Source organism: Pelophylax lessonae (genome assembly GCF_965119305.1).
Source record: "Pelophylax lessonae genome assembly, chromosome: 1".
Classification (NCBI taxonomy): Eukaryota; Metazoa; Chordata; class Amphibia; order Anura; family Ranidae; genus Pelophylax; species Pelophylax lessonae.
In genome coordinates, this window is record NC_138768.1 from 126043903 (window position 1) to 126059237 (window position 15335).

Genomic DNA, 15335 nt, shown 5'->3' on the forward strand with positions numbered 1-15335 from the left:
TTGTCCTTTTTTTTCCCGCCAATAGAGCTTTCTTTTGATCGTACTTGATCACCTTTGCATTTTTTTTTGTTTTGTGCTATAAACAAAAAAAGACTGAGAAAAACAATATTTTTTACCTTCTGCTATAAAACACATCCAATAAAAAAATTGAAAAAATCTAATTTCTTCATCAACTTAGGGCAATATGTATTCTGCAGGATATTTTTGGTAAAAAAAAATCCCAATAAGCGTATAATAATTGGTTTGCGCAAAATTTATAGTGTCTACAAACTATAGGATACTTGCATTTATTTTTAAAAATGTATTTTTTACTAGTAATGGCAGCAATTAGCGCCTTTTAGTGAGACTGCGATATTGCGGCAGACAAATCGAACATCTAACTGACACTTGTGACAGCTTTTTGGGCCAGTGACACTAATACAGTGATCAGTGCTAAAAAATATATGCAGTGCCACTGTACTAATGACACTGGCTGGGAAGGGTCTAACATCAGGGAGGATCAGTGGGTTAACTGTGTGCCTAGGTTGGGCTTACTTACTGTGGGGGAGGTGCTTTGAGTGGGGGGGGCAAAGATCCGTGTTCCTGCTTTGCAGAAACACAGGATCCATGCTTTCCCCACTGACAGAACCTTGTTTACATAGGCAGATTGTTCTGCTTGTGTCCTGTGTAATTGGTGGGTGGCAGTGGACATCGAGTCCGTGGTGCTCGCTGCCGGGCTCCCGCTGTGTGTGATGAGTGGGAGCCCGGCGGAAGTGTTAGATCACTAGGTACGTGATCTGGCACAGAGTGGCTGCCCTGCCACAGTAAATGTGCGGTAGGTGGTCCGCAAGTGGTTAAAAAAAACTCATCACCCCTTATAAGCAGGATTAAAATGGAAGTATTTTTTGTCTCTATCTATCCTGACTGCTGTCTCAGATTTAAGTAATCTCAAAAATAAATGGCAAAATGATATACCAGATCTGGAAGAGGAGGATTGCACTGAGATCTGGGTTTTGTCCTTTAGACAGCTGGCATCTGTCAAAGACAGGTTGACACAATTCAAAATTCTCCACAGAGCATACTACACACTGGAGTTGATTTACTAAAACTGGAGTGTGCAAAATCTGGTGCAGCTGTGCATGGTAGCCAATCAGCTTCTACCTTCAGCTTGTTCAATTAGGCTTTGACAAAAAAAATCCTGGAAGCTGATTGGTTACTATGCAGAGCTGCACCGGATTTTGCACTCTCCAGTTTTGGTAAATCAATCCCACTCTGCAGACTTTAACCACTTTACCACTTTACCACTGCTCTCGTTGCTGCTACTGCAGCAAGATGGCAGCCCTGGGTCTGGCGACGTAGACCTACGTCACCAGATTCCTCCCTCTCTCGGCGGTGCGCGTGCTGTGTTTAGACACAGCGGGAGTCGGGCCAGGGGAGGAGAGGCGGGGATCACCGCCGCTCTTCCCCGATCATCGGGGAAAGACTAGGGAAATCCGCCCGCTTGTGTAAACAAAGAGGGCGGATCTTCTCTGTGACAGGCAGGGACAGATCACAGGATTCAGCATAGCTGAACCTGTGATCTGTGTCTGTGTCACACAATGCCCCCCCCCACACACACATGTCAGTAAGCATGAGGTACACATTTAACCCCTTGATCACCAACAGTGTTAACCCCTTCCCTGCCAGTGTCATTATTACAGTAACAGTGCATATTTATAGCACTGATTACTGTAGTAATGTCACTGGTCCCCCCAAAAGTGTCAAAAATGTCAGTTATGGGTTTGATCAAATCTTTCCCGTAGTTAGTAAACGCGATAACTTTTGCGCAAACCAATCAAAATACTCTTATTGTGATTTTTTTTTACCAAAAATATGTAGCAGAAAACAAATTGGCCTGAAATGTTAAAAAATTTTGATTTGTACATTTTTTTCTGGGGAATGTTATATATCAGAATGTGAATGAGAATTTTTTTTTTTCTAAATTGTCCCTCTTTTTTTCAAAAATTAAAAATGGCATAGGTGCTCAAATACCACCAAAAGAAAGCTCTATTTGTGGGGGAAAAAAGGACATAAATTTATTTGGGTACAGCGTCGCAGGACCGCGCAATTGTCCGTTAAAATAACGCAGTGCCAAATCGCAAAATATGGCCTGGTCAGGAATGGGGTAAAATCTTCCAGTCTTAAAGTGGTTAAAAATGCGCTCATTGAGAATTTTTTTTTTCAAAGACATGTAGCTACATACATTCTGGCATAAATATATGACAAAAATTGAATATATTGGATATTTTTTAACTGTCAGAGTGGAAAATGTCAATTTTTGGCAAAATTTTCGCTCTTTTTTTATTAATATTGCAAAAAATGAAAAGTGCAGAGGTGATCAAATACCACTAAAAGAAAGCTCTGTTTGTGGGGAAAAAAAGTATGTACATTTTGTTTGGGTACAGCATTGCATGACCGCGCAATTGCCAATTAAAGTCGCGCAGTGCCAAGTTGAAAAAAGTGGCCTGGTCATTAAGTGGTTAATTATTGAATCCTGCACTTCCCCTGCTTTCTAGCAGTATGGACAACTTGAAGGTTTTTTAATGGCAGGAGATAGTAAATTGTATTAATAAAGAAAAAAAAAAAAAGGAAAAATCAGCACTTCTTTCTATCTTATTTTGGAAACAATTGATGAATTCAAATCTACCATTATAACAAAATACATAGGGAAGGTGCAAGAAAATTCACAAATGTCTGGGCAAGGTAATGGGAGATCTCATTGACCCCAACTTACTTAGCCCTTGATACTTCCTGTTTCACTCTTGATGAGGCCAGAAACATGATCATTACCTTATACTACCTTTTCCCCAGTTGTACACAGAGAGTATGTGATGTGGCTCGTTTTCTAACATGTATACTGTGGACTAGCACATGAGCCAAATTCTTTTTGTCTTGTAGCAGTTTTCATATACCAGCAACCTCCCCTGTGTTGGTTGAGCTGCTTGGAGTTTGTAGAAATTCTTCAAAACTTCAATAAAAAAGGCTTATAAAAAATAAATTGTTGTAAACCCTAGCTGGATGCCATTTATTTTGTCTTAGCCCAGTGTATCATAAACCGTTGCCATGATTTTTTTTTCTTCTTCATAATGCTGTTTTCAGGTTTTGCTTCTCAGTGCTGATCTGCTTCCTGATATTGATAATTGTGAACCATATCTGCACATTAAGCATTTAACCAGCTGTTTATAGTCTCAAACAGGTCCTTATGTGACAGGGTGACAATTGGAAGCTCTACTTTGAAGTAAAGCTGTCACAGACCTGAGCAAATCTGACTGAGCACATGATGAAAAAAAAAATTCATAAGCAGAGGTTACCTTCAGTCAAAACCCCATGTCACAACAATGAGCAAATTCAGAGATTGATGCATCGGACGTTATATACACTTTTCTTGAACTTGGTTCTGCTCATCACTAGCGTAATGAAAAGTGTAGCAGAAAGGTGTGGGGCCAAGATTAGCTTTTTCTGTAAAAGATTTTCATGTAATTTCAGTTGTCATACTGTATGTCTGCGGCCAGCTCAATAGATCATTTAGACAAAAAAAAAAAAAGTTATCACATGATCAGTTTGAGGTTCCAAGGTTTGTTAAAAGTTTACTCTGATATTAGGTGATACGATTGCACACATCCTGACAGAAAAAGAATCTGCCTAGAACTGAATAGCTGAAAGGCAATAAGGATACGTCAATTTGCAATAAAAGAAAGGACAAATAATTAATAGGAATAATTAAAATACTAGCATGAAAACATGCATGTGTTTTCTAGCCCCAGACTCAAAATGGAGAGGGAAGCCACATTGCATTTTGGGTTAAAGTGTTACTAAACCAAGGAGCCTGCATTCACTATATCTCCCACAGTACACAGAACATGGAAATGCAATTATTTTAGAAAATATAAACTGCTTAAAAGCGGAGTTCCGGCCTCAAAATCGAAAAAATCGGTTTTGGGCCATCCGCTTGCTAAGGGCCACCTGAAAAAGAAATGGATGCTCCCAATTTTTTTTTGTCACTTACCTTGATATTGAAGAAAATATACTCACCTTCCTTCCACTTTCTCCCTCGGCGGCCGCGACCCGTGCCGTCACTTCCGGCTTGTGATGACTCCTGGGAGCTGAACATCATCGCTCCCAAGAGTCAATGCGCCTGCACTAGCCCTGCTTGTCACTTCCGGTGCAGCCGCAGCATTGCCTGCAAAACAGCTTCTGGGCATGCTCAGATAACAAACAGGGGATCCCCCATAGTGTAATATGTACAGCACAATTTCAAAGTCAAAAGCAGTAAACTCACAGTTTGAATCAAGCTTTTCAGCGGGGAAGATGCTGGGACACTTCCGCGTTCCACGGCTCGAGCTACCCAAACCGGAAGTAACGTTGACACACTGAATTCTGTCCTACGCGTTTCGTCATCAAGACGTCATCTGAAGCCAGTTCGGTTAGGGGAGCTCGAGCCGTGGAACGTGGAAGTGTCCCAGCGTCTTCCCCGCTGAAAAGCTTGATTCAAACTACGAGTTTACTGCTTTGTTTTTGAAATTGTGCTGTACATATTACACTATGGGGGATCCCCTGTTTGTTATCTGAGCCCACCAGACCCCACGGACTTCCAGGGAGGAACTCACAGCCAATCCCATTACCATACCAGGGCAGCCCCAGGACTCGTGATTACACACAGCCAGCACCCCTATCTCTAAGGGGAAACTAAAGGGTGAGTGCAATACCTGTTGGGGGGCCACGGGTATACGCACCATCAGCACCTCCACAATAACTGGTAACTACACGCCGGCAGTAATTGGCATTCACGATTGGGCTAGAACACTGTCAGCACTTTATATTTTTTTCACAAATATTTTAACCCCCACCTGGGGTGTGTATATATATATATATATATATATATATCTTTATTTTCACACTTATGAGTACAATTTGTTTATTATGCACGTATAGTACCTCCACATAGAGGTCTCCACAACACCTTGGAAGCTTTCACCTTTATATGTACCATTTGCACTATATAAGCACTTTTCTATTAATAAAGTATATAAAACACTGGTACAGCTAGTTTTATTTTTTTGCACTACTCAGCACTTTACACAGATATTATATGCACTTTTATTCTGGTCCAAACAGCACGCGGCACTTTATATTCACTTTATCTGTATGCTCTCTTGAAGTACACTAGTCATAAGTGTATAAACTTACTTTTATTGGTAACTAATACTAAGCATAGCAATTTTCAGTGCATCCATTGTTAGTTTGAAAAGCCAGTGCCACATACCAACAACACCCATCACTGATGCCTGATTTTACCTTATCATCTCCGGTCTTTTCATCTCCATCACAGTCACGTGCCCTCTGGCTGGCCGATCTCCTCCTCCTCCCCCTCCTCCCTGCCGGCCGAGTGCACGAGTGCAGACTGACAATGAAAATACCGGAGATAATAAGGTAATCGCTCAGGCATCAGTTTACATTAACCCTTACACACTGGAAGTGTCCCTGAAATGGAGTCACTGACACTAATTTGTTTTAACTTTTGAGAGCACTGGCAGCCGGCAGGGCTTTCCTGTGAAGTGCAGGGGTGGGGTTGGGCGCTATATAATGTAAATTGGCTGTGTTATGTTACTGGGGGGCTGTGTTATGCTAATGGGGGCAGTGTTATGTCAATGGGGAGGCTGTGTTATGTCAATGGGGGCTGCGTTATGTCAACGGGGGGCTGCGTTATGTCAATGGGGACTGTGCTATGTTAATGGGGGGCTGTCTAATGTTAATGGGGGACTGTGTTATGTAAATGGGGCCTGTGGGCAGTAATCGTGATGCATCGATAATCGTTCACATGATAAACGTAATTGAATCGAATCATGAGACCAGTGAAGATGCGCAGCCCTAACCAGCACACCATTTGAAAGGCAAAAAATTACATTTATTTTATACAAAATAATGCAATGTTTTAGGGCCACTGAGGACCCCTTCCTAATACAATGTTTTGGAGCCTCTACAGTGACATGACTAATATCAGGAAGCTTGCGCAATACTGTGCAGCTGTTACTGGAATGAGTAAATGTGGACAGGCAGTAGTGGCAAACCAGCTGCAGAAGATCAGAAGCACCGAGGTGCAAACAGGTAAAAACAGGACAAAAACACATTAAAAAAATGTAGTTTGCTAAATCATTTTGCATCATAGTTAGAGTTGCCATCTACTTTAAAACATTATCTTTATTTGTTTTATTGTGTATGGAATGAACAAATTAGTCAGCTGCAGGCCAATGGTATCGGCCTTCACAAAGATATCTTTCCAGGGCTAGAGCAAAGAGTCCATCCAGATCAAGCCTCACTCTGAAATGTTTCACCCCAAAAGGGCTTAATCATTTCTGTGATTAAGTACTTTTTGGGTGAAACATATAAGAGTGGGGCTTGATCTGGATGGACTCTTCTCTGCTCTCATCCTGAAAGAGAAAAAGCTTTGTGAAGGCTTATGTCACAGGAGTGCAGCTGACTTGTTTGTTTATTCCATGTGGCCGGCAAATGCAATTATATTTTGTGTCCAATCAATTTATCTTTGGCTGATTCTATGTTGCAGGGAGTCATTGTACAACACACATGGCAAGCACCAAAGTTGCCCCAAAGTTCCAGCTTTTCCCTAAATAAGACAATGCTCAACATCAAAAGTCTCAAATATTTTCTCATGTGGCTGTTCAGGTATCTATACCCAGCAGCTTGAAGCTCGAAAAGGTCATGAGCTTATTTTTGGAGCCATGTGGTGCATTTTTTTGGCCCCTATAGATTTCAATGGAAGCTCCTGCAAACATGTGACACAAGCATATTCTTGCTTGAACAACTGTTCTCTTCTGACCTCCTTCTCCTCCGCTTTCACCCAGAAAGCCTGGCTAAGGAAAAATGGAACAGCAAGGCCTTGCTATGTGGAATGGAGAGGCATTTATCGGCAAAGTGTGGGCACACCTCAATTCTTGTAAACAAAAGCAGGAGCAAGAGGCAAGGGTCCTTGAAGGGAAAGAGCTTAGCAGAAGGCAACACTAAATTACAAATCAGGAAAAATATACAGGGAGATGAATACATATGGTATTACAGATTATACTGCCTTCCATTTCCCCAAACCAAAACACAGTAGCTTGCATACAAAAGCCACAATGCTTACCAAACATTGAGAAACATTGAGAACAATCTGAGAAATCCTTAGCTTGGGTGTGGATGTGGGCTTACTCTGACCATTAGGCATTGCCAAACCCTAAGGCCAACCCTGCCTAATGCCTGTGTGTGCGACAATGGCAAATGTATCAACCCTCTGTTATCAATATGTAATGATGAGAATTACTGACAGATAGGATTGAATCTCGAACACTGATATTCAGGAAATTAAAGAATGTGACAAATATTGATGATGATAATGTTTATGGCACAAAGTTAGGAAATCTCCAATACACTATGACTGTGTTAAGTGATGGCCTTAGCATCACCAAGAGAAATTTTCCTGCTCCAAGTCCTTTTATATGGGGCTCTGTTTGATGACACAACTCCTCCTGATTGGCTGTAGGAAATGGTAGACACATGGAGGGGGAATATGTGAATATGGGGGTGCCTGCCAAAGGATCTGCCAGAATCTAATACTAACACAAACTTTTTGTTCTATTCACAGTGCAAAACAGTATGATCTTTGTCAAGTTGCTTCTCATCTCTACACCCCCCAAAGGATGATATAACTTAACAGACCCCCGACTGGCGAAAAAAAGAGTCATAATTCTCCAGTTTATACAGCAGAGGCTACAAGTAACCTTTTCTGTGACTGTAGAATTACAAGCATTCACTTTGTTCTATTATTCCTGTTCAGTCTATTGTCTTGGATGGCATTCAGCTTCACAGTCTATCCTCATAGCTCTGATGGATCCGGCTGTCCCTCTTGATCAATATAAACCTGCCGTGCCCATGTTAGCGGCAGAGTATTCATTGAAATGATATTTCGTATCATCTCACGTACGGCGCTCTCCATTGCAAATGATATGCATTTGTAAAAGGTTAGCAAACGAGAAACTAAACCAACCATACCAATAACAGCCAAAGAAGCCTCTTTCAGAGACGTGTGTCGGCAGCCATTTGAATTTTAATATTCAGCCCGAGTAAAGACTAAAGGCCACTAAGCCAGAGGCGGGTGAAATAGTCCTGGGTTTTATGGCTCTGTGACTTGAGTCAAATCTTTTAAATATTGCTAATGAGCTCTATTACACCAAGCTTGTAGTGGCTGCAAATGATCCCGTCTTCATGCTGATACTGTTACGTTTCCCTGTCTGGCAATCTACCCCAGGCCCCTGTTAAGTGAATTATCACAGCTCCTAAATCATCTCTGTGGGGGATTTTACTAATCCCATCAAAGCACTTTAGCTCTTTTCTTTCTTCACTGTCCTGTAATGAATTATTATTTCCAAGGGAGCAGTTAAAAAGGGGCCGACTGGATGAATTGAATGCAGTTGTGTTACTTTGCGTGGGGTGAGCAGAGGGAGATGTAGGCTAGAAATGCCAGTTTAGCCCCAGGGCCTAGAGTCTGTGAAACACCAGTGAGAGGGTAATGGGACAGTGATGGAGAGCCCTATCCCCCATTGATATGGCCACCCACTGTTTTGTCTGCTAAAAGCCCAGTCTGATCAGCTCCCCCCCCCCCCCCACACACACACTTCTCACTTATCATTCGGGGCATTCAGCCCTGCAGCTCCCTTTCCTCAGTTTACTTAGCTGCAGGAAATGCTGCTTAACAAATTGACAGAGGCTTCAAGTAATTTATTAAGGACAGTTTGCTTTTGAAAGTGATGCTTAATAATACATAAGGCAAAGCATTCATGTTTTTCCCCTGTTTTGTAGACAGTATGAATAAAGCTAGTCATGGATTTTAAATGCTGATCAGATATAAATACTATCTGCATGGAGTTTGCATGTTCTTCCTATGCTTCAATGGATTTTTTCTATGTACTCTAGTTTCCTTCCACACTTCAAAGACATGCTCCTAGGTTAATTGTCCAAATTGGCCCTAGTGTGGGTGAGCGTGTGTGCATGCAGGTCTTGCTGTGAAAGTGCACTGCGTAAATATTGGCGCTATATAAATACCTGTAATAAATAAAATAAATTTAAACGCACCAACAACTGAAAGCTATTTTTCTACCTGAGGCCGGCCATACACGGTTTGATTGGTACCAATAATTGGCAGGCTGAATGTATCAAGTTGATCAATCAACTTGGATACAACCAGCATGCCGAGTTTTACCTTCAATTATCGCTAGCAGATGCTGTAGCCGCTAGCGATAATCACTGTCTTATCCCAGTGGGGGAAGCTTCTCCTGCCCCTCCACCAGGAGAAGACAATTGCTGATTCCCCTATCAGCAATGCCAGTACTGATAGGGGAATTGTGCAAATTTCTTTCCTGCAACCACGGTTGCAGGAAAGAAGTTTACTCCGTGTGTGGCCGGCCTAAGATATGCATAAACATGCATGCTTGTATCCTGGTGTCAGGCATGTTTATGTGCCCAGCAGACATCATGGCACTGCTCTACCCCAAAGAAACAATGGGCTTCTAGTTGAAAAAATTCAGACTAAGCTGAGATTCTGTCCTACAGACATCTTTGATGTAGTTTGAGTCTGTAGAAGTAAAAAAATATACATCAAATTTTTCCAGCAAGGAATGTTACAGATTTATTTGCAAGGATCGGCTGATTGCGATGCTCTGCAGGGATGAACTAATGTGCACCAACAAGAGCTTGCTATGTTCTGAAGCAGTGGAACATCTTTATTTAATAAAACACATCTCATTCTCCTTTATATGTAAAGAAGGTTGTAAGATCTGAATGAAAGCTGGAAATCTTGTTGGCTTAATAGGAGAAAATGTTGTAGTGGGTCTTAGTACTCCAGGCTTGACTGTTTGTTTAATTGCTGTTATTTTCTACCAGATAAGCAAGTGCCAGGATGTTACTGTACGGTTGTTTCCTCACACCCCCTACCCTTACCATAGACATTTTTTTATGGGTGGTTTAAGGGAGTCCTCCTTTAAACTGTTGTCTATAGGAGGCTTTATTCCTCCTATAAAATGTTGTCTATGGGTAGCCTAAGTCCTGCTGTGAAATTGCAATCAATGCTTTTGTGCATATGCATGTACACATCCTGTTATATGCATTATACAGACTATCTAAGGGAAATACACATGCAATTGCCAGTGTCCTAAATTATGTTTCGACCTATCAGTGAAAATTGAGGTCATCCTGAAGAGGCTTAAGCTTTACATACACTTAGAAATGCAGTCATTCCTTTTAACATTTGAATCAATTTTTATGGAAAATCAAATCAAAGTAAAAATTAACAATTGGAAAATGTAGTTAATTTTACCCCAGTTGAAGAACATCTATTTGCTTTATATCAAATTGCATGATGAGGTTCCTGTTTTGATAATTTTTCTTCTAATACTGTATTAGAACTATTTAAATCTATATTTCAATTTTCAGTCACTTCTATCAAGTTACTGAAGTTTGCTAGTTGATCAAATTTGTTAATGGTAGGTTGCCTTTGTCCTTTCAGTAATATAAGTGACCAAAAAGCTGGTAAAAAAATGATGTGTATGACCGGTCTAGATAAGATTAGTACATGTCCCCACTCATTGATAGCTGTCAGAACTCAAAAACAACCCTTTTACAAAAATGTTGTTTCATAATACAAGTATTTCTTTCCACTTTTATGTTGATTATATTATTGTGCCTGAGGACCTAGCGGTAAAAAAATATTAAACTAAAGACCAATAAAACATTTGACCAGATTTCTGCCAAAAGCACCAACAGGCTACCAATAACAGTAATATTCAAAAATTATACAATTACATTACTACTGTTATTATTAGTATTATTTTTAATATTTTAAATTTATAACATGCCATCAGACATGACATAGTGGTAGCTTTTAGTATAAGATAAGTGGGGACACTACACACAATAAGTAGTAATAATTATATTTACCACAATCTACTAATCTAATAGTCTATCTAACAGTCATTTAATTTGATTATGAATAACGCAGTTCTATTTTTGCTTTTATTTCGCTATTACTCCAATATTTTTCAAAAATCACCGGCAGGCATATTTTTACTATATGAAATTCAAGGGAAAGAACATCATCCTTGTAAGCCAATCCATTTTCATTACTAGGAAGAGCAGCTAAACAATCATTAACTCAGCAGACACGCTTAACATGTGCACTATTTTTATCAGTGGGTCACTCCAAATTGGTCTCCAAACTAATTTCAATACGCCTAATATACATTTCTGCAAAATAGCATCTAAGTTAGTGTTTAGGCAAAGCAAATAAAGTGACTCGTGTTTCTCAAATGAATCACAACAGGATGGTAACATTTTGATCACGTTAACTGACAAACCTTGTTTGTTATTCACTTTTCACAATGACAAAGTCATTTTCTTCTCCGGCATATTTGCAGAAATGCACCTAGCTTGTATCTAAAGAATAGTTGTTTTGGAAAATTCTATGCAACACTTGATGAGTGTGTCTAATAATTCTGCGGCCAGAATTAACTTATCATGTCCTATCATACTGTTTTCTTGACAGATCCAATCAGCATTGCTGTTGCCTAATACACCTAGTCTGAGATATATTTCATTCTCAATTTAAAGACCTTTTTCTTATTTGAGGAATTACTTTCAAACAGAATACCAACCATTTCACCAATAGTAGAACACAAGGATTGACAATCATAGATGCAGCCTAATTAATTAAATTAAAGCTAGTTTTACCCAAAACTAATATGGCAGTGATGGTGGATTTGTGGGTTGAGTCATGAGTTGTCTGTTGGTTTCTAATTTGTCACCATAGCCACCAAACAGGAGAGTTTCACTCCTTCAGCTACATTCTTCATTACCTTGAAGCTTACTAAAAGCCCGCTAAAAGCAATTTTAAATCTACGGCCAACATTTCTATTAGGATTTGTAATCAGCACTCAGAGTCTGGAGCTGATAGGAGCTCCAATAAAACCATTTAAAGCCTTTTAACTGCTTTGTACATTATTTTTTTCATATGATATTCCTTCAACTTGCTATTACAAGCTAAGATTAAACAACGCCCATATGTATGAAGCCATAAAGTATTCTGTGCAGCATGACAGAGCTGGAACAGTTCTATCCTGGTCAAGGATGAGTGCCAAAGTTCTCTAGAAAATCCCATTGATGTCACATGTTTTTTTAGAGTATGCTATTTAACCAAAATACAGACATGTTATAGTTACATTGTGGTACAGGGTGCTTTTGCGGAGTAAATTGTAGCATGCTTAAAGACATAATAGCTGATTGATTCAGTTCCTTGGCTACATGGTCCTGACCAAAGAACACTTCCAGCATTGTGCTCTTTGGCACCATTTGAACCACTCACTGCCCTAAAATGGCACTGAGAGTGGTTTGTGCAGCACAATACTGGTGGTAGACTGGTGGTATAGTGGAACAAAGCACAAGAATAGATTAGAAAATTTGCCAACAGAATGATCTTTTAATTATTTGTGATTGGTAATATTGTCTATTATTCTGAAATAAATAGTCTAAACCGTATCTGCTTGGTAAATTTGATAAAATTGCAAATGTTTTTTAATAACTCGAATATATAGGAGCATGTTTTTCCATGTTCCGGCTCTCCTCCATCGATTTCTTACCCTGCGTTAAGGTCAGCCTGACTCAACCAGAAGCAGTTTCCCTCTTGCTGGCTCGCAGCCATCATTTATTTGCATGTCTCTACCGTGGAGAATATTTAAGTGTTCCCTGTGATGATACACCTTTGAAAGCCTGCTACGCACGGTCTGAAGAGGAAGGGAGCAGAATACCTTTTGAAAAAGGTGGTTCCAGAACCTAATTATTATATATTTCTGGTAAGAGGCCAATTTGGTTTTTGCACCGGTGGTGAAGAGCACAGTTTGGTTGTTGTCACATGAAGAGTGTTTCTTGGATATTATTTATTGCACTTAACTCTATTCCGCCGGGTAAGGAGGAAATCCACCAGGTGGAGGGATCTCACAACTATCAATTTGATATTATTTAGTTTTCTTGCACCTTGATTTTGCATCATATTATCACAGATTGAAAGACTTTTTACTTTGGACTGTTGGATTTTATGATTTTTTAATCAGATTCACTTTATTTGAATATCACTTATATGTATACTTAATTTATTTGGATTTAGCGCACCATATACCTACTCAACTATCAATAATAGCAGCAACTCTTTCTGTGAAAACAATGCATGCTATTACATGTCACCCAAGTCAGAAATAAAAGTGGCATGGAAGGTATGCTAATCCCACATGTTATCGCCGGGGTTCACATTAACTGTCACTATCCCTCAACTGTCACTATCCACGTCTGCTCCACTTCACACTGGTGATTAGCACCCATGTCAGGGAGACCTTCCAAGTCCTGATTTAGATTTAATGCACTTGAGGACAACTTTATGGTATACAAAGGTCCACAAATGCTGACCAGTACTTTACTTGTAACAATTAAAAACATTTCTGAATATATGGAATCAATTTTTAGGTTAGGAGAAATCCTATCACTTTAGATGGCTATCCTTGCCTCCAGTTTATTGGCAGTGCTACTCTAGGACACCTAGCATAGCGGTAACAGAAGAATATCCAGGCCATTTGGAAATGAGAATGCACCATTAGACAGTAGCAACTGGCTCAGTCCACCCTTCCACCTTTTATTATATGTCCAATATGTCTTTCTATTTGTAGAATTATGAACACTTTGTGACCCCCACCTGGCTGGCAATATCTGCGTACATTCTGTACACTCTGCTTTTCTTTACCCAGTGCTAAGTATTCCTATTTCCAGCCCCATCACTGGCCCGCTAAGTAATTTGCGAAAAGCTAACAAACTCCAGCTACATCCTCATAGCGACTGCTTAAACCCATTACTTTCCCTTTTAATCAAATCGCTGCTGTGTCAAAATATACAATTCTTGCCATGAATCTCACTTGCCTGTTACAGTTCACCAGCTGACCTTGAAAATGTTTGCTCTTCTGAGCTCCTTCTTTCGGCCTTCAGCTAAATTGCTCTAGACCGGGCCTCATCATTTTTCTATAGACAGAACTCTGATTAACATAACAGAATGCATTCTCAGAGGCAACAAATACATACTGCTGATAAAAACATTTATTTAAATAAAATGCGCTCACACGTGCATCAATTTGATTTCATCAACTAGAAAATATTATTATTATATATAAAAAGTATAATTTTGTATATTTATATAATCACATCATATGTGAATATACTTATAACATTATATAATAATAATAATAATAATAATAACATTAAATAAAAACAATAATAATAATAAAAATTATAATATTTTTTTAATTAGAACATACTGTATATAGAACACTAATGCACACTGCAACTCTATCACATTCTATAATTCTAATGTAATAAAAACAGCTAATGATTATAGTAATACTAATCACAGATGATGATGATAATATTAATACACTAAAATTATTTAAAAATAATGTACATTTTATTGAAGATATCTAATTTTTTTTTGTAAAAATGAAAGCACTTAGAGTTAGAAAGGAGTTAGAAAGGAATATATATTGCACACAACTAATACAAGCAAAGAAAAAACTCTCTGTAAATACCTTTACAGGTATTTACTGTGTGTTGTCAATTTATGCAGCACTTTACATGCTGTCTATTCACATCAGTCCCTGCCTTTAAAGAGCTTACAATCTAAGGACCCTATCTCACATACATACTAGGACCAGTTTAGAGAGGAACCAATTAAACTAGCAGCATGTCTTTGGAGTGTGGCAAAAAAACCATGTGTGCCCAGAGAGAACATGAAAAATCAATGCAGATATTGTCTGATCGGGATTTAAACTGATGGCCCCAGTGCTGCATGGTAACAACTAACCCACTGTTACAGTATGTAGTAAATATATTTTGTATATCAATTTTGTAAGTTGCAGTAAAAAAAAGACATAGGTAGTAATAAACTGTTGTGCAGTAAAGCACAGTAGAATTTATATAAAAAATCCAGTTATTATTTTGTAGGTAATTAATTTATCTGAAAATCTCCTTCTACAGCCAGCCATGAATGGGCACATGATACCTATACTGTAGTAGTGCTCAGACACAATGCTGTTTTTTGTGAGATTTGCCTGATGTACGGTTCATATGTGGTTAATACCAAGAGTGCAAATAAAGAACAGGACTTTTTACTTTGGACTGTTGGATTTTATGATTTTTGCATCAGATTCACTTTATTTGAATATCACTTATATGTATACTAAATT